The 22591-nt window shown below is 43.9% G+C and overlaps 1 protein-coding gene, 1 long non-coding RNA gene and 1 pseudogene across 4 annotated transcripts in view; 1 reads left to right on the top strand and 2 right to left on the bottom strand.

Annotated features, from left to right (window-relative positions):
* Window positions 1-10018, top strand: part of LOC111930812 (uncharacterized) — a 24835-nt gene extending 14817 nt beyond the window's left edge. For 2 of the 3 annotated variants that reach the window (XM_086895344.1, XM_086895343.1), the window contains 2 exons: window positions 7119-7214; window positions 8907-10018. The gene's annotated coding sequence lies outside the window, so the exon portion shown is untranslated. Of the gene's footprint in view, window positions 1-4956; window positions 5035-7118; window positions 7215-8906 lie in introns of all 3 variants that reach the window. The other variant, XM_086895342.1, reaches the window with a different exon arrangement.
* Window positions 514-22591, bottom strand: LOC147652496 (uncharacterized). Its single transcript, XR_015288617.1, has 2 exons — window positions 22344-22591; window positions 514-4546 (listed from the first exon to the last, which is right to left on the bottom strand). It is a non-coding gene; the product is annotated as an uncharacterized LOC147652496 (long non-coding RNA).
* On the bottom strand, window positions 20107-22082 carry LOC147652497 (uncharacterized; annotated as a pseudogene).

The following is a 22591-nucleotide window of genomic DNA, read 5'->3' as shown; positions in this document are numbered from 1 at the left end:
GCTGTAGTGCTCTGAAATCAGCATATTTTAGTGGTACAAGAGAAGAATTGCTCAAAAATAAAGCCTAATCCCTTTGAAGTCAGTCTTGTTGCTGTCAAACGGAGCAGACAGAAGCCTCTATTTTGGGTTTATAGGTACTGAAAATTACTATACTGTGCCAGATCTGCATGTATTTTGCATATATTCAGTTTAATAAAATGAAGTACCATAATGAAATTCTGTTTGAAAAATACTTGGATTAACTTTTAATTTTGGAAGTAATTTTTTAAATGCCTTTTTTTGTCTCTCTCCTCAAATACTCCAAATCTTAGTTTTCAATTGCTTTCTTTTTCTAGAGTCTCAAAGATTTCTTCCTTTCATTGAGATTTTTGTGTTTGCCAAACATCCATTACTGCAGTGTTTGAAGCCAGATGAGATGTTTAAGGATGTTCCCATCACTGGGAACAGCCATGTCTTTTTTGCCTCCATTGAGTTTTCCCACGTTGTTTCAATAGCTTGATAAAGTTGTAACACTTTTTATTTCTGTTGTATCTTTTTATTTCAGGCAGTTTGTTTCCATAGGCTTGGCACAAGTCTGCATGGCACAGATATGAAAGTTGGCTTATTGCCTCTCTTCTTTCACAATGAAGTTCTTCCTTAAGGAACTTTCCAAATGTTGGATAACATAAAACACTGTGATGTATATAGAATTATTTGAAACTTTACTGATTGAAATCTGTCCTTCAAACAGAATCTGCACACAGCCCACAGGCATATCTCTGCTGTTCTAAAGCTAACATAGGAGACAAACTTGTAAGAGTTTCTGAAAGGGAAGCAAAGCTTATCTTTAACCTTGTGTCACAGAATACATATAGGAGGGTTTTCTAATTAGTGCTATTTTCTTTTCTTCAATATTTAAATTAGATTATCTGTAATTAATGCTTGCTCCTACCATGGGACCCTTCCAGGAGCAGTTTGGAGATGGACAGCCTTCACTGCTTCTCAGCTGGGAGCTGCTCTGGGGCTATGGTGTACAGGGCACATCCTGCTTTGTACCACCAGCCCTTACCCTCCTGCTGGTCCCCAGGTCCCCCTCCCTTCTCTCTCTCCCTGGGGAGCTCTTTCCCACTGCTGCACAACCACAGTGCTCAGGCACACTCTTCCTCTCCCTTTGCTCCACTCTCCCTTCTCTGGAGCCCAGGAAAAGCTCCATGCTAACAGGGTCTGTGTGTAGCTCTGCAGTCAAGCCTAGAAGATGTAAGTGCATCTCAAGTGCATTGACAGACTCGTGCTGTCACTTGTTGTGCCCCAGCCTGGTTTGCATTTGCCGCCTTCATCTTTCCCGTAGCGTCTCAAGTCCAGCTGCATGTGGCTGTGTTTTTGTGACTGCCTACATGTGTGGGGCTGCAGGTCAAGCTGGGCTGTGGCCACTGTTCGGCTTATGTCTAGAAGCTGTATCTCACTACTTTCTCTTAAGCTCTTACCAATCTCTCTGCAATTTTAAATGTTGACAGATCACCTACACTGAGTTGTTCACCTTTTCTCCTTGTATTTACAGAGTCATTATATGTCCTGACTCAGCTTATCAGCTCACCCGTGTCTGTAGGAGCCCAGGCTCTGGCAGCACTGAGGAAGGCCATGGCTGGGATTGGGCAGAGGCAGAAGGGAGAGCTGGAGCCCAGGGGCATTCTGTGCTCCCAGCCTGATGGCTGCAGAGGACTAGCAGCCTGGCTAAGTAAGCTCCAGTCTGGCCAGCAACATTGGCCCTCCCATCTCCATTTTTGCTCTTATAAATACACTTGAGTTTTAAGTGGACTGTTCATTTCAAGTGTATTTCACTGGGTGATAGTGCCCCTTTGATTTTTCTAAAGAGGCTATGCATAGGAGTAAATTTCCATAAATTGGCGGGGTTCATCTGCCTCTGAGATTTTGCAGTTGTTATTTCAGGTCACATTTAAAAAAGCATAGGCCAGTAAATGTAAGGCTCATCCATGTAATCTGTCTGTGGTATATCACAATTCCAGTCAGTAATTGCAGGTGGAAGGCATAGGGCCTCAGCACTGAAGTATATTTAAGGGGATTCTGTGGAATTTCTGAAAACATGAGGCTTGCCCCAGGCAATGTGTTGCATAAGGGAGTTGTGCAATGCCAAACTGCCTAAAGTCAGTCATAATTTGTATACTTTGTGTACTTGCCTTTCTATCCTACCTTCCTTTCCACAGCTGTGGGTTAGAATCTGTACTTACTCTAAGACAAATGAGAGAAATAAGACTTGACATATTGAAAAAGGCAGAGCCTTTTTTGTATGTGTGTGCAGGCTGTGCCATCTGAATTCAGTGACCAGGTAATGCCTTCCAGGCAGTGTAAACTTCAGGAGGTGCACTCAGTGTTTCAGGTGGCCCTTGAGGGGACATCAGACCTCTTTGAGGTCTGCATGAGCAGGTGCACTTTGTACATACTCAGAATATCTGGGCTAGCAGAAGTAAACTGTGGTCAAGGAATGAAGGTCCACAAACCATTTATTGTCTTGCTCCTGTATGCTACTGATAATGTTCACAGAGTCCCTGATAGTACCAGAAGAACCTTATTCTGGAGTACAGGGACTCCTGGGAGTTAACTGGTTTGACTGATGCCATTTTCTACTTGGCTTGAAAGAGAGGAAATTAAAGCCACAGTTGTGGTAAGAGGAGTGTGAAATGTTTGCAGATGAAGGGGAAATTATTCTAAATGTTTTGGCTTTCATAGTCACCAAAAATTACAAATCATAATTTTTGTAAAAGAATCTTTTCAAAGTCCAGGTGAAACTGCTTGAGAAAAAAGAGATTTGAAATTTTAATGTGAACATTCATCAGCTAGATGTTTGTTTTAAATTCTGTATAGAGATGGAGCCCATGATGGTAAATAAACAAAGCAGAAATGGATAATTTCACTCAAACATCATGGACCTTAAAGGCAATGCTTAATTCCAATGAAGTAATTCTTGTTCTAGTTCCAGTCACAAATAACCCTTTATTGCTGCTTTCTGGTCAAAGCACCTCTTTTCGGCCATCTGTATTGTCTAAGTGTTGTGAATCCCTGGGGTATCTCTTTCCCTATCATCTTCTGCCTAATTACATTTTAATATCTTTAAATATATTTTTAAAATCTTACTTTGATAGGTGTTAGATTGTATTAAGTTTGTGGCAGTATGTCCCAGGCAAAGTCTTCTCTGCCAGTTTGCAAGGATCAAACAATTTGTTTTTTCAATTTCAGTGTATTTATGCAGGGCACTTGTTGAATTGAGCATTCTCCTGATTTCACTGGAATTATAAGGTAGAACTCAGAGTGTGTTTGGCTTCTATCACTTAAAGCAGTCAGCACCATTAATTGGTAATATTGGGAAATTATTTATTCTGATCTTTAGGACACAGTGGCATTACCCACAGTGATGCAGTGAAATGCTTTAATTTTTGATTTTTAAACCACTCCAGTTGCTATCTCTTTCTTTTTTTTTTTCTTTTTTTCTTTTTTCTTTTTTTTTTTCTTTTTTTTTTTTAAGAATTTATAATTTACTGGACTGAGTATTTATAAATTTCACAGAACATTTTGTTCTCTGATTTAAATCCTGCATACCAAGTGCCTGCCTGGGGCAAAGACAAAAAAAAAAAGTTAGCTTTGATACTCCAAAACTGGCTGAATAAATCCTGTGCAGCTGGCCTGCGTGAAATGTGCCCAGTGACAGCAAGCAGCAGCAAGGATTCAGAGGGATAGGGAGAGCTCTGTGCTGTCAGATGTTACAGTGTTTTATTGCTTTGGCTGGGAAGGGCAGGAATGTGTAGGTATCTCTACTATTCAGTATAGGGGTGCAAAGTGGTTCCCTCAGGCACGTATATGGACAAAACTGCTGCACAAATGTGCAGTGTTGCCTTCTGCATGTATTTGTACATGCTCTGGTGTTTTCCAGCTTTGGAGATGTGGTTAAAGCCTCAAAGTGAATGTGTGAGTCTGCAGCAGCTGAGAATATGTTTCCAGCACTGGAGGTTCTCGTGTGGTTGAGTGTCTGTTCCATCCTTGGTGTGGAATTGTCTAACCTGTACTGTGGTATTTGTCAAGGGAAGTTCTTGGAGGCTTACTGAAATGTTCTGGCCAGCACAGTACAGGTTACACTTGTCTATACTTGAAGGTGAGATGTCAGGAACTGTTACAGATTGGAAACTGGTTTTTCTGCCTGTGCTGTTTCTCTGTTCATCCAACTGTCTCTCATCACTTTGTTTCTCTGTGTAATATAACCCAACTGAGATGTGGTCCTGAGGGAAAAGTGGCTTAAATCTGAATCCTGGAAAGTCAAGAATTAAAAGATGCATAGTTTAGGAAAATAAATTCTGGAATATGAAGTTATGAAGGCTGTGACTGGTTCACATGAGCAACTTGCAGCAAGGTCATGTTTTCCTCCGATAGTGCATCAACAGGAATTTGGAAATCCTGCTCTTACTTGGATGGTGTGAGCAGAGTGCTTTTGGCCATGCTCTGTAGGACCATCTCTGTGAATCCAGCTCTATTCTCAGGCTCCAGAGAACTTCCAGGTTATCTAGAAAGAAGCACAAGAGTAACTGCAGTGGGACCAGATTTGCAGAACTGGCTTCTGCAGCTCAGAATGGCAGGACTCAGAAAAGAAGAAAACATAGAGGCTTTCATTAGTTCAGGTTTTTATCAGAAATACACTAGGACTTAAAGAGATATTTATATGTATTGGATGGTAAACAAATTTTCAGCAGAATGAGGTGAGAATCAAACTTCCCTTGGAGACAGTTTGGCCAATAGTTTCTGACAGGGTTTTGGTTTTTATTTCCTATGTCATTTGTAGGGATCATACATTGAAATCCTGCTCTGTCCTACAGGGACCACTGGCTTGAACAAGTGCATGACAATTCTTAGGATGCTTGTGCTGAAAGACTTCTCTTAATGGACCCTGATAGGATTTAGTTTGATTTGTTCCAGAATGGAATTGCCCTTGTTCCTGCTGCTGCAGGCTCATAATCTGGAACCCAGGACTCGAGCAGGACTGAGGGATGCATGGTAAGATTGTGTTACCTGTACACAGGACAATGGTGAAACCTGGGACATGTCGCTTGTGACTTTGGGCTGTCTGGTCTGAAGCAAGGGACAGGAAAGTTTCTTTATTAATGGAAGATAAATGCAGAGCAAGGAGAGAAGGTGAAAAATCCTTAGGAAAACTAAAAACAGAAGAGAAGTAGTACTGAGAGTGGGCAAAATCTTTTGCTTGTATGTGAGCATTGCTCATATAACTTCAAGAGGGTACATGCTTTAACTGAGCATGTACCAGCTGAGGACTTGGCCCATAATGTCCTTTATAAAGCTCTGGTTCCTCCTCAGATAGTTTTTCCCTCCCTCTTCAAAGGGCACCTGTTGTTGGTGGAGTTGGTGATGATACTGGATTAGAGCACATGCGGTCAGCCTGCTTGGCCTCGGCCCTTTGGACCTAAAACGAACTCCAGCTGCTGTTGCCCAGAGCAGGTGCTTCATCCAGCCCGAGCAGCTGTTTGAATGCTGTTTGAATGTTTGCTGTCACAGCCAAGGGGTGGGGGGAAGTTCCCTGAAGGACCCAGAGGAACGACTGATCAGCAGCAAGGAAGGAAGGGAAATGTGCCATGGAGATCTGTTTTTTATACCCAGCAGACAAAAGTTGTTCTAGCATTTCCTTGTAGAAATAGGGAACAGTGGCTGTCACTCTGCATCCACTGAGCCTGCCCAGCACCATGATGGATTATGGTTCCCAAAAAGAGGCTGAGGGACCGCTAAAGACCAGCAGAGCTGGTTGTAGTCACTGGTTTAAAGCTTCAGTGAGTGGCCCAGCAAAACTGAGATTGGGTATAGAGCAGTGCACAGGCTAATGGCCTGCTGCCTGTGGTATCTTGGACTTCACACTCACACTGCTAGAGGAAGGAAAACAAAAGCAGAGATAATCTGGGTGCGAAGCAGCTACAGGGAACAGTGCCAGGGAATGGAGGCAGAGAGGATGACCTGGGGCTATATGGAAATGTGGTGGTTGGGAGTTTGAGGTCAGAGTTTGAGGAGGGGGCACAGATAGTTTGTGTCAGAGATAAAGCAGCAGCAGCCCATGGTTAGAGTGATGGGAACAGGACAAGGATGCAGGTTTTGTGGAGTAACACAATCACAACCTTCAAAGGGATGAGGGCAGCTTGGTGTAAGGGCAACCCAGGCCTACAGCAAGAGGTAATGGGGAGTACCTTGCAGATCAGGGAATCTCACAGGATAAGCTCAAAGTAATTTCAAATTTCAAAGTTCAAAGTAATTTCCATCACTGGTGTCACAAACAGCCCTTTCCAAGTCCCTTCCAGCATTCCTTCAATTTATTCCCCTTCAACTCTTGTCACTGAGCTGGCAGTGGTTCCCGTGCAGTCCTGCACTCTCTGATTATTCCCATGCTGTTAGCAACAGTGCTCCTGGCCTCCCTTTCCAGGAGCATGCATTCCCTGGTTGTGTCTGCATATGTCACTGTCGGCATTAACACCAAGTTCATTATGACTCCTTAGGGTCCCATCCTCTTACCTGTATTCATTAAAGTTAGCAGAGTCCTTCCACTTTCTCTGATAGGCTCACTTTGTGTCCCTGTCCTGTGCATGGCTTTTATCATATCCCATCAGCCAGACTTCTCGTTCTGTGTATCTTTGCTGATTGCTCAACCAGGTTTCCACTGAACCTCCATAAGGATGGTAATGCTAAGCAAGGATACTTCCTCATACAGCTATAAAAGGATTATTCAGGCCAGATTTCATTACAGCATAGCCTAAGAGTAGGAGAAAACGTGAATATCGGAGGCCTCTCTTTGTCAGGAAATGGGATTTCCGCAGGTGCTCAGTTGTAAATGCCTTGCATGCTTCTAAGGCTTGGTACATGGCATTGCTGAATCCTGATTCAGGATGCAAGAATGTCTCATGACCCCTGCCATGAAAACTGGTGTCTGGCCATGTTTGGAAATCAGCCGTCGATGATGACAGTAGATGAGTATGGGTGAAATGAGCAGTTTGGCTTCAACACTAAGCAAGACTTGTTAAACATTGTAAGTACAGATGTCCAATTCATATTTTGAATAATGAATATTATGAACTTTTCTGTAGCAAGTGGTAAGAAGCTGGATCATCTTTCTTCATCTGCTCACTGCCTTCACAGAAATTGCAAGTATGACAAAGTATTTCATCCCTTTACAGGATTAGGTAAGATTGGTAACCATAATTCATGTATAGAATTACACAGAAATAGTCTAGATAGCCAAATATATTGATTTAAAGTTACCTATGTGGTGGGAGGGAAATTTTTTCCATTTTGGTTTATTTGTTTCTTGGGTTGGTCATGTTATTCAGCTGACTTCAGCTGTTTATTCTTTTGGATGAAAATCTGCAGCTGTACAGGCCTATAAAATTTCTGTCCCAGTGTAGCTCTTCCATCCTGCTTCATTCCTGCTATTTGGTTTGCTTCTTTATGAAAATAAAGGAATTGGGAAAATAGTACCAGAAACTGTAGGAATTAAATTCTCATGGCTGTTAAAGAAAGAGATGTGTTAGGAGTAGGGTGTTTCTGTGCTTCTTCTGTTCTCACATCCCTTGGACAAGTCACTGTTGCATGTGGAAAGAAACACCACACACAACTGTTACCAGTGTGTGATGTAGCTCTGTGCGAGGGGAGCCATCCTCTGACTTGCTACCGTGGATGTACCAGCAATAGCTCTGTGTTGCCTCCTTATCTGCCTGATAGCATGGCACTGATCAAGTGGCAGCTGCTGCCCTGCCTCCTTCCTCTGCACTTCTCATCCTCAGCTTCCTTGAACTCAGGATGAATGAAAGTACAGCTTTTCAAATCTTGATGGAGTAGTAAATTCTTGCTAGAAACCAAACCAAATACCATTTTCAGAACGGCCCTGTATTTATGTGTGGCAGCACATTTAATTTGGTATTCCAGAGATTTTTGACCTACATGTTGATAAGAATTTTTTGAAGCATCTGTCTTTTGCTAATTAAAACATAATTAGATACCAAAGATTTAAACCATCCTAAAAGATGTGTGACAATGTCCAATGCCCTGTCTGGTGAAGAACAATGGAGTGAAACAGTTTGGGTGTGGTAGAATAATTTACTAACTGCTGGATTAAGACTAAGGAAATAAAGAGCTTATTAGCAGTCTTCCACGTTTAGGGGGATCTGGAGAGCAAAAGGATTTACTTTATATGAGGCCCATGTTATGCTGTGCAGGAATTCCCAGTCCAGGGTCAAAAATACTAAGAGTGCCCTTTCACCAGAGAGCAGACAATTAGCTTGCTGCCAGTAGGGAAAACAGCCTTTAAGTGGTGAGTGAACAGAGTGTCAGCAATGGACCTGGAGAGAGGGGCAGCACACAGTCAGAGCCAGTGACATTCTTCACACCTGCTGCGGGGCATAACAGTAGCTGGCTGCCTCAGCCCGTGGCACTACAAGCAGAGCATTGTGCTGTGACACAGCCTGGACAGCGATTGAATTACACACCAGTTAGGTCTTCAGCTTCTCCTGTCACTGTGGACAATGGAGAATCAGAGAACTGGACATGAGAGCTTTAGCAGGCCTTGTGCTCTCCAGCAGAGGAGGATTAGTTTGTAAATGGTAAATTGTGCTGGGGCCAAGAGTCGTAAAACTGAACTCTTGCCCTGCTGCTGCCTCAAAGGCAAAGGCTCTACAGAAAAGCCCTTCTGCCCCCCTTCTACTAAATGCTGTGGTCAGGGGAGGGGTGGGAATATGTAATCTGCTCCTCCTTTCCTCTGCCAAAGAAGGAAGAAGAAACTGGTACATTTGTGTAATTTTCACTCCTCACTATCTCTTACTATATTTTCTAAGGAAGAGCATGGGATTAAATTAATCAGTCTTCTGCCCTTTCCACAGGGATGCGGATTTGCCTCTCACCAAAGTGCTGCTGGCTGCCTGCTGGAGGGTGTCTCTAAGACCTGATTTAACCTGAAGCATGCACTTCCTCAGGAGGTCTGCAGCAGGGCTGGAGGACTGCAAACACTGCATCCCTTCCCTCCTGTCACCCGCTTCCACACGACTGCAGTGCCTGTACTGTGTTCTCAGCTCCCTCACTCTGAAATGTTCCTCATGATGGTTTGTACGGAGGTGCCTTGGAGCAGGCTTTAGTTTTGGTGGCAGTCCCCCTTGTTGCCATGTCATTCAAGAAGATGGCTTTATCCTTGCCTTTATTCCACTGGCACCAGTTACTCTACCCACAGGCACCAAAAGTGGCAAATCTTCCCTAACCTATTTTAATTTTCAACTGAAACTCTACATTACATGAATTTCTATGGTTTTTTTGAGAGGTAAAGAATTTTTTTCCCTTTTTTTTTTTTTTTTGAAACCACACCAAATAAAAACCCAAACACCAAAACCCAACAAAGCCAAAACTGTCAGAAAAAAAATAAATCAAAACCCACACATTGAACCCAAGTTGGAGAAATAACTGCATTTTGTGACTGATACAGTCCATGGGAGTACAAAGCATTCACAGTCTGGTCTTGCACATCCACACCCTAAACCTATTAATAGATTTTAGGCATGAGCATAGACATGGAGACGGGCAGGAGCAGTTTGCCATGCAAACATTTATCTGTGAACCCCAACCTATTTTCTAGAACTGAAGATTTTAGTGTGATAAAGTGGACATTTTAAAGCCCTGGTGGAGATAGGGGGGATGTAACTGCACTTAAACTGAGGGTGGATTAGGCATTCTCATATCTTGGAGTCTGCCAGTAAATAGCAAAGTATATAAGCAATGGAAGGAAACATGTCCTTCTTAATCTGTAAAAAGAAAAGGACAGTTTTGAAAATCCATCAGTCTTTCAAATCATCTTAAGGCATATTGATTCTGAATCATCACAGGGGTGTTCTTGTTAGTGATCTAAAAATATAAATGTAGTTGAATACATGGAAAACTGTATCTTATTCCAGTTGCTTGTATTACTGCAATAAATGATACCAGCTCTCTCTTCCTACAGACTTTATCTCATCTCTTTATAGTGCTGGCATTTATTTTGTTTTAAGCTAAAAAACAATGCATACCTAGGTACTGTAAGGTTATAGAGGCTTTATGAACATACCATTTGAAAGAAATAGTTTCTGCTCTGGTTACTAGTTTGAACTGAGAAAAGATACTCATATTTCATAATCCTGAAAGAAATAGCATAATTACCACATAACTGCTGTAATACAGCAGTTCTGTGTAATCTGCTCGTAAACGATCCATTCCAGAAAATTCCCAAATCTCTCCCACCTATTTTCTCTAATAGGTGGCAAATCCTTCATAGCTCTCAAAAATGCTCACAAGTCTGCAGGGTATGAAGGCTTTGCTTTGGTTTATTTTTTGTAAAGCTTGGTAAAAAAAAATAATGAATGAGAAATTCAGCTGTTGTTCAACATAGTACTGATAACTGAGAATCCATTTTCAAAATTGCAAAATAAATGATATTCTAAGTTGTAATAAACTAAAAGCTATTCTATGTAATAAAAGCTATTCACTGTTGGTTTTACTTCTATGGAGTATTTCAGAGGTAAGTTTTAAAGGAAAAAAAATAAGGAAAAGCAGTCATTCACGAGTGCTGATAAAGGAATGACAGAGGTTAATACCACTGACATCATGTTGGAACTGTATAGCATTTTGTTAATGGTTATTAATGCCCTGCTGCTGGGAGACAGACAGTGCCAGCTGCCTTTAGTGTGGTGCCTCTGCGGGTATGCCTGGGCCTCTGCTTGGGAAGGAGAGGGCCCAGAGGAAGGCTCAAATCTGCTCCCTCCACTGTAACAGGAGGAGAGGAGACACTGAAAGAAGGCACTTGCAGTGCCTTGCTCAGAACAGGGCTTGAAAGGTGAAGCAGGAGCAGCAGACACCTACAAAGCCACATCCAAGAGATACTGAGAACTTCTGTTCGATTCAGATCTCCAGGACTAAACCAAATATATACATCCTTTGGAAGAAAACAGCAAGAGATTCAGATAAACATGCATGGAAATTATACCATTCAGCCTGGGGATGAAGCCTAGGTTCATGTAAGAGAACTCAGAATTTGTACGTCTGTGGAAAGGAGTCAGAAATGTTGTAGACTGAAGGAGAAAAGCCCTTGAGAGGAAGGGAAACAAACTTTGTAATGGCAGAATGGTGATGGATATGGAATAATTAATTAGTTTTGACTACATCGTATTCACTGTACATCTAGATTTGTGGGTTTAGCGGTCTCACTTGTGGCTAGCTATTACTTTGTGTAATACTTTTCAATTTTATACACCATAAGGGAATGAAAAAGATACAAAAAAGTGCAGTATGTCAGTATAGCATATCAAATTGTGACAGGCATTTTTAGCAATCTGTACTGAGCAGAGGTTTGAGCCTGCATTAGATTATTCCTTAAGTGTATTGTTGTTATGACAAATTTGAAAGGAGCTAAAAGCATTTCAATAGATCAAAAAAGGAAACTTTGATTTCCTTTCCCACAGTCTGGACCCAAAATGGGATTGCCAGCCAGTCTGACATGACCTGGCCGTGTACCACACCATCACCCACTGGAGAATGGGAGCAGAACAACTGGAGATGAGTTGTGAGTCCTGTGGGAGTAACTGGCTCACCGGGCCTCTCCAGATTGTTCAGCTTCTAGATCTCCTTAAAAGCTGGTGCAATGTAACCTGAATAATGCACTGACAGTGTTTATCCAAGAAATGCCTGATGGCCCAAGGTAATTTTAATGATGGCTGCTACCTGATGGGCCACACAGACTATTGTACTCTCTTCCACGTCAGTTAAAAACTAGTCTATCACTATTTATGTCTTCTAAAAGGGTAAATATGAGTTTGATCCCATGAACCTCAGGTCTGGGGACACAATTTAATTTTAAACCCCATTAATTTTGCATACCCATTAATTATTAGAAATAAATGGAAACATCCATGCAATACTGTATATGTAGTCCCCAGTTATGCAGCCTAATATTCAAACACAATGATTTATACAGCCTTTATTTTCTCTGGTAAGTTTTACAAATAGAGTTACCCATACAAATAGTTTGCAGTCAGTTTCCCTCAGTGCAAAGTGTAAGCAGCAGGAGCAGCAGGTCAAGGGGAGCAGTTTTTCCCTTTTGCATGGCATTCAGTGTCATCATTACTGCAGGTAAATTGTTTGTCTGGTTTTAAGGATTTTCTTTGTTATTGTTTTCTTTTTTCTTTTCTTTAGCTACCTAAAATGGTTCATGTTACTCTTCCAGTAGCTCAGACTTCTATAAAAACATTTGCAAGGAAAAAAAATAGTGTAACACACTGCCTATTTTGAAGAACTTCAAATTGGAAGAAACATTGGAATTCTGTATTTCTTCAAGAAAATAGACTCTTACTAATTAACTTCTGTTTCTTGATTACTCTCACTTTGTTGGTAGATAATATTTAGATGAATTTAGAATGGCTGGGACTCAAGCTTCACTTTTCATTTGTATTTCAAGCTGGAGCAAATAAAATAAAACAGAATGAAGCTAGGGAAGCTTCTACTCACCTCAATCGGTGTGAGATAGCCCCTGCAATCTAATGTATTTCTAGGCTTTGCCTCTTGACATTTTTCTTCTGGGGGTGAGGAAAGAGGAGAAATTGTCTTAACAGTTAACAGAGCAGTAATGAGCCTCTAAAAGGTGCTTTTGTCTTAAAGTAATAAGCAATCAATACAAGGTCATTTCTGATGGATATGTTTAGCTGGGGTGGGGTTTTTTTGGTGGGTTTGGGTTTCTTTTCATATAAGGAAATATGACAACTGGTGCCTCTTACTATGCCTATAATGTAACTGACTCTGGAAGCTTGATTTACCGTTTTGGATTTGTAGATGGTGAAAAGGAAGTTAAAAACAATTTCCAAAACCTGATCTCTAGCAGATGAAAGTCTTGCAGAAAAACAGTCAGGTATGTTCCAGTGCACCAAGATCTGGGTCTTGCATCATGAGTCTGTTTAAAATACTTAGTTTCTTTCAGGTTTTGACTATGCTAGCATTTCCCTATAGTTGCCTGAGTAGTGCCTGTCTGGATATTAATCATCCTGTATTTGTGTAAATATGAAGTGCTTGTCTGGAAACCTGGGTGGAATGGTTGAATGTTCCATGGGCTAGTCATTAGTGTGTATGACTGCTATATACAGAACATCGAGCTGTCTCAGGCTGTGTTTGGGGGAGTTTGAGCTGAATTCTGAGTCTGTTTATTGACCCTAATGTGTGTGTGGAAATTCTCTTCATGGAAAGAGAATAGGACTTTTGAATTGGTAAAGGCAACAGTCAAAGACTTTGATGTATCACTTGTACGCTGACTGTTGAGAAAAGTAACTCCCTAACTTGAAATCATGTGTGCCAAGTTACCTTCACTGGCATTGTGAGAGCAGCAGCAAAAGGTTCACGTAATTATTAAATGGGCTTTTATGGGTAAAGAACATACCTTTTTTCCTAGAAAGAAGTGGCTTCACTCAAAAACCAGCAGGAGTTTTAGAATCGCAGAATGGCCTGGGTTGGAGGGACATTAAAGATCATCTCATTCCAACCTCTCTGGCAAGAGCAGGGACATCTTCCACTAGACGGAGGTTGGTCAGAGCCCCATCCAACCTGGCATTGAAACACTTCTATGGATGGGCCATTCACACTTCTCTGGGATACCTCTGCCAGTGCCTCATCACTCTCACAGTAAAGAGTTTCTTCATGTCTAATCTAAACCTATTTTCTTTCATTTTAAAACCATTCCTCCCATGCCATTACATGATGAAAAGTCCCTTTCCAGGTCTTGTAAGCCCTCTTTAGGTACTGGAAGATGCTGTAAAATCTCCTCAGAGCCTTCTTTTCTCTAGGCTGAACAGTCCCAACTCTCTCAGCCTGTCAAATTTCTTCAGTGTTTGAAAAATGCTGAGGAGCACTTGTTTTTCTGCCTTTCTTCCCCTCCTCCTTAAGAAATTGCAGGACTTGTAACTTTCCTGTTACTTCATGGGAGATATGTTAATTCAGCATAGGCTTTTCTATATGAACAGATTTACAGAGTTGTGTCACCAAATTGATAATACCAGAGGAAGGTGTAACAGCATAAGGGAAACATGAAACTGAATGTCTTTAATTAAAGGTGCAAACTGCAGATGTGAGCAAACTGCAATAGCAAAAAGCTATTCACACTGTGAAGGAAATGAGGGGACTGATTTAATTGGGAGCTGAAGATGTTAAATAAGCACCTTGAGTAGAAAGGATGCCAGCAAACACTGGGGATGGAGTTTGGCTGCAGGGGAACCATGTGATGCTCCAAAGCTAGTGTTTTTAAGGGGCACAGTGTAGAGTTGAATGGGCTTATAAATATGAGCACTTCAGTCATGTGCCTCAAAAGAACATCTCTTCAGCCTGTAGCTACTATAAATAAAGGAGATTAAAAGGGAGAAAGTTGAAGAACTTCATTCAAGTGATTAAGTATCTGGAAACAGCCAAGTGAATCAGACTTGTCTTGCAGAAACAATGGTGTAGTAAGTCAGTCTTTTAGGCTACCATAAACATCTGTCTCTGAATCTGCATATATTCATAATTTGTGCATATATGCCATCATATTGCAAAGAATCTGGGTTTGTAAGAATAGTCTAAGATTTTGGTTAGTAGGGCTTAAGGTTGAAGGCAGCTCCTTGTCTTTAGAGCCTGCTTTATTTTTAAAAACATGGCTTAGCTCCCCCTGCCACAACCCTGTGGTGATGGGCAGCACCTCAGCCTGATCTATGAACTTAAAACACATTTGATCTATATGCTGCTGCTTACTGCCAGGTCCTGCCACTCCACCTGAATAACTATAACATGCTCATAAATCAGGGGAGAGCATTCCTCGCTGACACCATCCCAAATGCCCTACTGAGCTGAAGCCTGTGTTAGCCATCAATGCCTCTTACATAAACATGTCATACTTTAAAGTGGGTTCTTGCAAAAAGCACAAACAATATGCTGGTATGGAGGGGCCACACAAAGTCAAGAGCTGTTAAGTGGGGGGAAGAGGAGGAGAAGAATCTCTTGATGATATATCTATCTACCAGACACATATGGAAAGGAAATAGTTAAGTCTAGCTTACATTTCTTTCAAAGTGAAACAGTCAGATGTGGAAATGGTTGTCATATTCCCTGGGGAACTTGGAAGTCAGGAGCCACAGGAAAATAATGATGCACGATACTTTGGCTTTTGTTGTATTCCCTTCAGCCTGTTCTTCATCCCACACCTCATGCATCAGATACCCAGCAGTCTGTGTGTCTGATTAGGTAGTGAGAAAACCTCAGCTGCATTCGGTTTGCTATAGAAAGCTGAGTAAGAACAATGGCTCAGTCTTGTGTGTGCATTCAAAACCACTGCCTAATCCTTAAAGTCACCCACCAATATTGTGGCCAGTAGTTCCTGTCTCCTGGAACTTAATCCTCACACTGATGCCAATGTTTGGCATGGTGAGAGAAATGGTGAGGAGCATCCCAGGCACACCTTTGTCACAGTACACAGCTGAGTGACTTGTAAAACTCATGTGTTTGTGTCTGTAGAGGCTTTGATGTGAATTGCTAAGGAAAGTGCTCTGCAGCACAGCAGCTGGAACACACACAGCCAGAAGTGACACCAGGCTGTAAAGAGCGTCTCTGGCCGCCCCTGTCAGATGGGTCACAAATCACGGGGCTGACAGGTGCCTGTGTTGGATCCTGGCCAGGGTGTGCCTTGGTGTGCAGCAGCAGGTAGGAAACCTGCGTGGTGGGTGGCCAGATAGTACAAATGACTCAGATTCTCTGCTCAGGGGCAGCCTGTTGCACAGCTTGGTGCAGAATTAGGAACATTTGCTTTTCCTTATATTGGGCTGAGTCCTGTTTATGCACTGACTTCAGGTTGGGTTTAATTCCACACTCTTTAAAAGTCATAATAACTGTCCTGGTTTAGGGCAAATTTGGGAGAAAACCTCCAGTGGGGCTCCCCCCAGGGAAGCAAACCCACGTGGCCCTTTTCCCCCCACCCCCCGACCGGTTCGGGAAGAGATTTCTCTGAGAGAAGTGGAAAAAACCTGTTCATTTCACAGGCACAACACTACCCAGCACAAAAATGAATGATATCAAATTACAAAACCTCTCGCCCTTCAGAAGAGATGACAAACTTCAGAGGGTCTCTTTCCTGGGGGTGTTCGCTCTGTTATCAATCCCTCTGGCGCTGGAAAATGCCGCTGCCCAGGCTGGGCTCCTGGTAGTCCACGGGTGCAAGCTCCTGGTGCTCCCCCGAGTCCCCAGTCCAGAGCAGGTTCGATTCGTTTCAGAAAAGGGAAAGAAAACAGACCAGGAAGACCTCTCTGCTCTGGCTAGCTGGAAAGCCAAGGCGATCTGTGTATTGTTTGTGCTGTAGTCAAAACTCCCGATGCGGGGGGAGCAAGTACAGTCTGATAACAGACTTGGTGCTTCTTTTCCACTCACTTTTACTCTCAGATGGAATTTTAAGAATACAGAACCTGTGTCTGGGTTAGGTGGACGAATGGGGATACAATTTAACATCATAATCAACCCAGGACATTCCACCCCTTATCCCCATATTGTTGACTTACTGCTAAAACTAACATTCTAACTCTGCACACATTTACATACATAGAAACTTCCCCTCCATTCCACCCAAAAAATACAAGCAGTATATCCATCATGCCCCTGTCAAGCCCCACAACAAGCTACTGAATCCAGACCCCCCATGCTGGAGAGCTGCAGAATTCCCCACTCTCTCATTTTACTCACTCAAAACACCATCTTTCACCTGCTCGTACCTTCAACACTTACACATTTCCTTCTGTTTCGTGTCTGCGTGGTTTAAGATACAGACAATGGCAGTAACCTTTTACCCAATGATCAGGTCTCCCTGAGGTACACATCGTGTTGTTCCATCTCTCTGCATTATCCACCATGTACAACCTGGTCCTTGAGCAAAGATAACCCCACGGATGGGTTTGTCTGTGCCCGAGGTAGAATTGACCCAAACTGTCTTCCCTAGCAGACCTCTGACATGTACCACTGGGACTTTGTCTCCGTCTACTACATGTAAAGACTCAGACTGGGCAGGACCTGCTCCGTTGGTGGAACCTCTGATGTTGACTAACTAGGTGGCCTTTGCTAGATATTGCTCCCAGTTTTTAAAAGATCCTCCACCCAGTGCCTTTAAGGTGATTTTTAATAGTCCATTGTACCTCTCCACTTTCTCAGCAGCAGGTGCATGGTAGGGGATATGGTACACCCACTCAATGCCGTGTTCCCTAGCCCAGGTGTTTATAAGGCTGTTCTTGAAATGAGTCCCATTGTCTGACTCAATCCTCTCAGGGGTGCCATGCCTCCAAAGGACTTGCTTTTCAAGTCCCAGGATGGTGTTACGGGCTGTAGCATGAGGCACAGGGTAGGTTTCCAACCATCCTGTGGTGGCTTCTACCATTGTGAGCATGTAGCGCTTGCCTTGGCGGGTTTGGGGCAGTGTGATGTAATCAATCTGCCAGGCCTCTCCATACTTGTATCTGGACCACCGCCCACCATACCAGAGGGGCTTCAACTGCTTGGCCTGTTTGATTGTGGCACACGTCTCACAGTCATGAATAACCTGAGAAATGCTGTCCATAGTTAAATCCACCCCTCGGTCTCGTGCCCACTTATAGGTGGCATCTCTACCCTGATGACCTGAGGCGTCATGAGCCCATCGGGCTAGGAACAACTCTCCCTTATGTTCCCAATCCAAATCTATTTTTGACACTTGTATCTTTGCAGCCTGATCTACCTGCTTATTATTTTGGTGTTCTTCATTAGCTCTACTCTTGGGGACATGGGCATCTACATGGCGGACTTTCACTGATAGTCTCCCTACTCTGGTAGCAATGTCCTTCCACTCTTTGGCAGCCCAAATTGGTTTTCCTCTACGCTGCCAATTAGCCTCTTTCCACCTCTCCAACCATCCCCACAGAGCATTGGCCACCATCCATGAATCCGTGTAGAGGTAGAGCTTTGGCCACTTCTCTCTTTCAGCAATGTCCAGGGCCAGTTGAACAGCTTTGAGTTCAGCAAGTTGCCTTGATCCACCTTCTCCTTCAGTGGCCTCTGCGACCTGTCGTGTGGGGCTCCATACGGCTGCTTTCCACTTCCGGTTCATCCCTACGACGCGACAGGAACCATCAGTGAAAAGAGCGTAGCGTGTTTCTTCTGCTGGCAGCTGGTTATATGGTGGAGCTTCTTCAGCCCTTGTCACTTCCTCTTGTTCTTCATCTGTGGGACCAAAATTTTCACCTTCAGGACAGTTTGTAATTATTTCCAAAATCCCAGGTCGGTTCAGTTTACCAATACAGGCGTGCTGCGTGATAAGAGCAATCCACTTGCTCCATGTGGCACTGGTTGCATGATGGATGGAAGGAACCTTTCCCTTGAACATCCATCCTAGCACCGGTAGTCGGGATGTCAGGAGGAGTTGTACTTCAGTGCCAATCACTTCTGAGGCAGCTTGGACTCCTTCATAGGCTGCTAAAATTTCTTTTTCTGTTGGGGTGTAATGTGCTTCGGACCCTCTGTAGCTTCTACTCCAAAATCCTAATGGTCGGCCTCAAGTCTCACCAGACACTTTCTGCCAAAGGCTCCAGGACAGACCATGGATCCCGGCTGCAGAGTAGAGCACGTTCTTCACATCTGGTTCTGTTCTGACTGGGCCAAGGGCTACTGCATGAGCAATCTCCTGTTTGATCTGAGCAAAGGCTTGTTGCTGCTCAGGGCCCCAATGGAAATTATTCTTCTTCCGAGTGACCAGGTAAAGAGGGCTCACAATCTGACTGTATTCAGGAATATGCATTCTCCAAAACCCTATGGCACCTAAGAAAGCTTGTGTTTCCTTCTTATTAGTTGGTGGAGACATTGCTGTAATTTTTTTAATGACATCAGTAGGAATCTGACGCCGCCTATCTTGCCACTTTACCCCAGGAACTGAATCTCACGAGCTGGTCTCTTAACTTTGCTCTTCTTGATGGCAAAACCAGCTTCCAGGAGGATCTGGACGATTTTCTCTCCTTTCTCAAACACTTCTGCTGCTGTGTTCCCCCACACAATGATGTCATCTATGTACTGTAGATGTTCTGGAGCCTCACCCTTTTCCAGGGCAGCCTGGATCAGTTCATGGCAGATGGTGGGGCTGTGTTTCCACCCCTGGGGCAGTCGGTTCCAGGTGTACTGCACTCCCCTCCAGGTGAAGGCAAACTGAGGCCTGCATTCTGCTGCCAGGGGAATGGAGAAAAATGCATTGGCAATGTCAATTGTGGCGTACCACTTCGCTGCCTTGGACTCCAGCTCGTACTGGAGCTCCAGCATGTCCGGCACGGCAGCGCTCAGTGGTGGAGTCACTTCATTCAATGCACGATAGTCCACAGTCAATCTCCATTCTCCTGCAGATTTACGCACAGGCCAGATGGGGCTGTTGAAGGGTGAGTGGGTTTTGCTGACCACCCCTTGGCTCTCTAGCTCTCTGATCATCTTGTGGATGGGGATCACAGCATCTCGAGTTGTTCTATATTGTTGGCGGTGCACCGTTGAGGTGGTAATTGGTACTTGTTGTCCTTTCATCTTCAGAAGTCCTACTGTAGATGGATTCTCAGACAGTCCAGGCAAGGTGTTCAGTTGCTGGACGCCCTCTGTCTCCACAGCTGCTATTCCAAATGCCCACCTGAATCCTTTTGGGTCTTTGAAATACCCTCTTCGGAGGTAGTCTATGCCCAAAATGCATGGAGCCTCTGGGCCTGTCACAATAGGGTGCTTCTTCCATTCATTTCCAGTCAGGCTCACGTCTGCTTCCACCAAGGTAAAATCTTGCGATCCTCCTGTCACGCCAGCAATAGAAACAGATTCTGCCCCTACGTGTCTTGATGGGATTAGCGTGCATTGTGCACCAGTGTCAACCAAAGCCTCATATCGTTGTGGTTCTGATGTGCCAGGCCAACGAATCCACACAGTCCAAAAAACACGATTTTCCCTAGCCTCTACCTGGCTAGAGGCAGGGCCCCTCTAAGCCTGGTTATCCTTTCCTTTGGTATATGTCTTGGATGTTCTTTCAAGGGGGTCAGACATGTCATCATCATCATACCTGGCAGTTCGGCTTCATGCAACTGGAGCTGCTTCCCTTTTGGTGGAACTTCCTTTGTGACTCTTCTCCTCCTTCAGTTCACGCACCCGTTGTGCCAGAGCTGCAGTAGATTTCCCATCCCATCTCCTCATGTTTTCTCCACAATCACGCAGGAAGAACCACAGCTCAGCTCGTGGGGTATACCTTCTCTCCCGATCTGGGGAATGCTTGCGTTGAGTGCCAGAACCTCTGATCTGTACTGCTGAGATTTGGAGAAGGTCCTCTTTAATCTCATCTCTAAGTTTCTTGTGATTCTCCTCTATCTTATCTTCTAATCTCTGCAGACATGTTTCCACAGCTGCGATTCTTGCATGTGTGGGACCATGCACGGCATCTGCGTATGCTCAAAGCTTCTTTGCCATATCCAGCACGGTCTCCTCCCTTTCATCCCGTTTCATCATTGCTAACGCAGATGCATATTCTTGTGGCCCAAGTCATATCAATTTTCGCCACATCACAGATGTACATGGCACCAAGTCTGGATTCTTAGTTGGTATGTCGTCTGAAAAAACACTCTCTGCCACTGCCATTTCTCTCAGTCGTTGGATCCCTTGTTTGATGGTTTTCCATTGTGTTTGCTGCATGTAAAGATCATTTACACACAGATATCTTTGGGCTACACTCTCAAGGACCCGTGCCCAGAGACTGTGAGGGTTAGCCCCTCTCATTATCCCCTGGTCGATAACCGGATCGTGTGACAGGGATCCCAGATGCCTCGCTTCAGTGCCATCCAGAACTGTAGCTTCACCTGCGGCATCCCACAGACGGACTAACCAACTAATTATAGATTCATCAGGTCGTTGAGTGTAGTCCTTCCTTAGGCCACGAAGATCTTTCAGGGAAAAGGACTCAAACCTCTGATCTTGTGCCAGTTGCTTTGACTCTTGGTTTTGTGTCAGGAGGCGTTGAGGGTCCTTCTCCTGCATCATCATCATCATCATCTACTGGTCAATCGGTTTTGTCTGTGCACTTTTCACTTCTTGTGCTAGTAGCAACAGTCATGGGTTGAGGCTTGCTGTCTGGTTTAGCTACCAGCTTTGTAACTGGGAGGTTGGCTGCAGCCTGAGTAATTGGGGTAACTGTTGATTTCTCTCCCTGTCCCCTTTCTCCTGTCTGCTGCCCTACAGTATCCAGCAATGTGTGATAAGCATATGCCAGGGCCCAGCTTACTGCAATGATCTTTTTTTCTTTGGAATTATCCTGACACTTCTCTTTCAGGTATCTCCCCACCTCAGCTGGATTCAGAATTTGCTCATGTGGAAAGTCCCAACCTACAGGGTCAGAAAATTCCTTCAGGATTTGGCCCATATCCTCCCATTCTCCACCCCACTCAGGATTTTCCATGCTTGGTTCTGGGGTCTCATCAGTCCCTCTAGAAATCTCAGCTCTCATTCTAGAGAGGCTGAAGACTGTATAGAGGAAACTTACCAGATTAAATGCCAGAAAGATGGTCTCTTTAACATTCAGGGGAAACTGAACACTCTCCAATAGTGATGTGACCGATTCAGAGGAGAAGAAGGAAAGGAAAGGTTGAAAAGCCTCATTCCCTACTCCTCCTCTAACAAACTGGGTGCATAACCATACCCATGAATCCTTTATATTTGGAACGGACTGCAGCACTTGAATAAACTTCTTAGAAATCATAATCACTAGGCCCAGCCCAATAGCTATTCTAATCCGTGCCCCTCTACTGTAAAAGCTATGTGTTAGGGACAATACTGGGGCTAGTTGTGGATAAGAAAATAAACCAAGGGACCATAAAGGTATTAAAACCGCAAAAAAGCCTAGTGACCAGAAACACATGAAGGCCTGCACCCCAAAAGACATTATTAATTCAAGCAGCATGGCTGGATGGCTAGGGACTGCTTTATCTTATCACAATACAAAGTAATTGCCACTTCAATACAATCAGTACAGGGTTTTTCCACTCTCTCGTGCCACGCGCTGGGCGCCAATGAATGTATTTGTCCTGGTTTAGGGCAAATCTGGGAGAAAACCTCCAGTGGGGCTCCCCCCGGGAAGCAAACCCACGTGGCCCTTTTCCCCCCACCCCCCGACCGGTTCGGGAAGAGATTTCTCTGAGAGAAGTGGAAAAAACCTGTATATTTCACAGGCACAGCACTACCCAGTACAAAAATGAATGATATCAAATTACAAAACCTCTCACCCTTCAGAAGAGATGACAAACTTCAGAGGGTCTCTTTCCTGGGGGTGTTCGCTCTGTTATCAGTCCTTCTGGCGCTGGAAAATGCCGCTGCCCAGGCTGGGCTCCTGGTAGTCCACGGGTGCAAGCTCCTGGTGCTCCCCCGAGTCCCCAGTCCAGAGCAGGTTCGATTCGTTTCAGAAAAGGGAAAGAAAACAGTCCAGGAAGACCTCTCTGCTCCGGCTAGCTGGAAAGCCAAGGCGATCTGTGTC

The sequence above is a fragment of the Cyanistes caeruleus genome, chromosome 6 (genome assembly GCF_971803275.1).
Source record: "Cyanistes caeruleus chromosome 6, bCyaCae1.hap1.1, whole genome shotgun sequence".
NCBI classification, from domain to species: domain Eukaryota; kingdom Metazoa; phylum Chordata; class Aves; order Passeriformes; family Paridae; genus Cyanistes; species Cyanistes caeruleus.
Note: the sequence above shows the minus strand (reverse complement) of the source record. Positions and strands in the feature narration are given on the sequence as shown.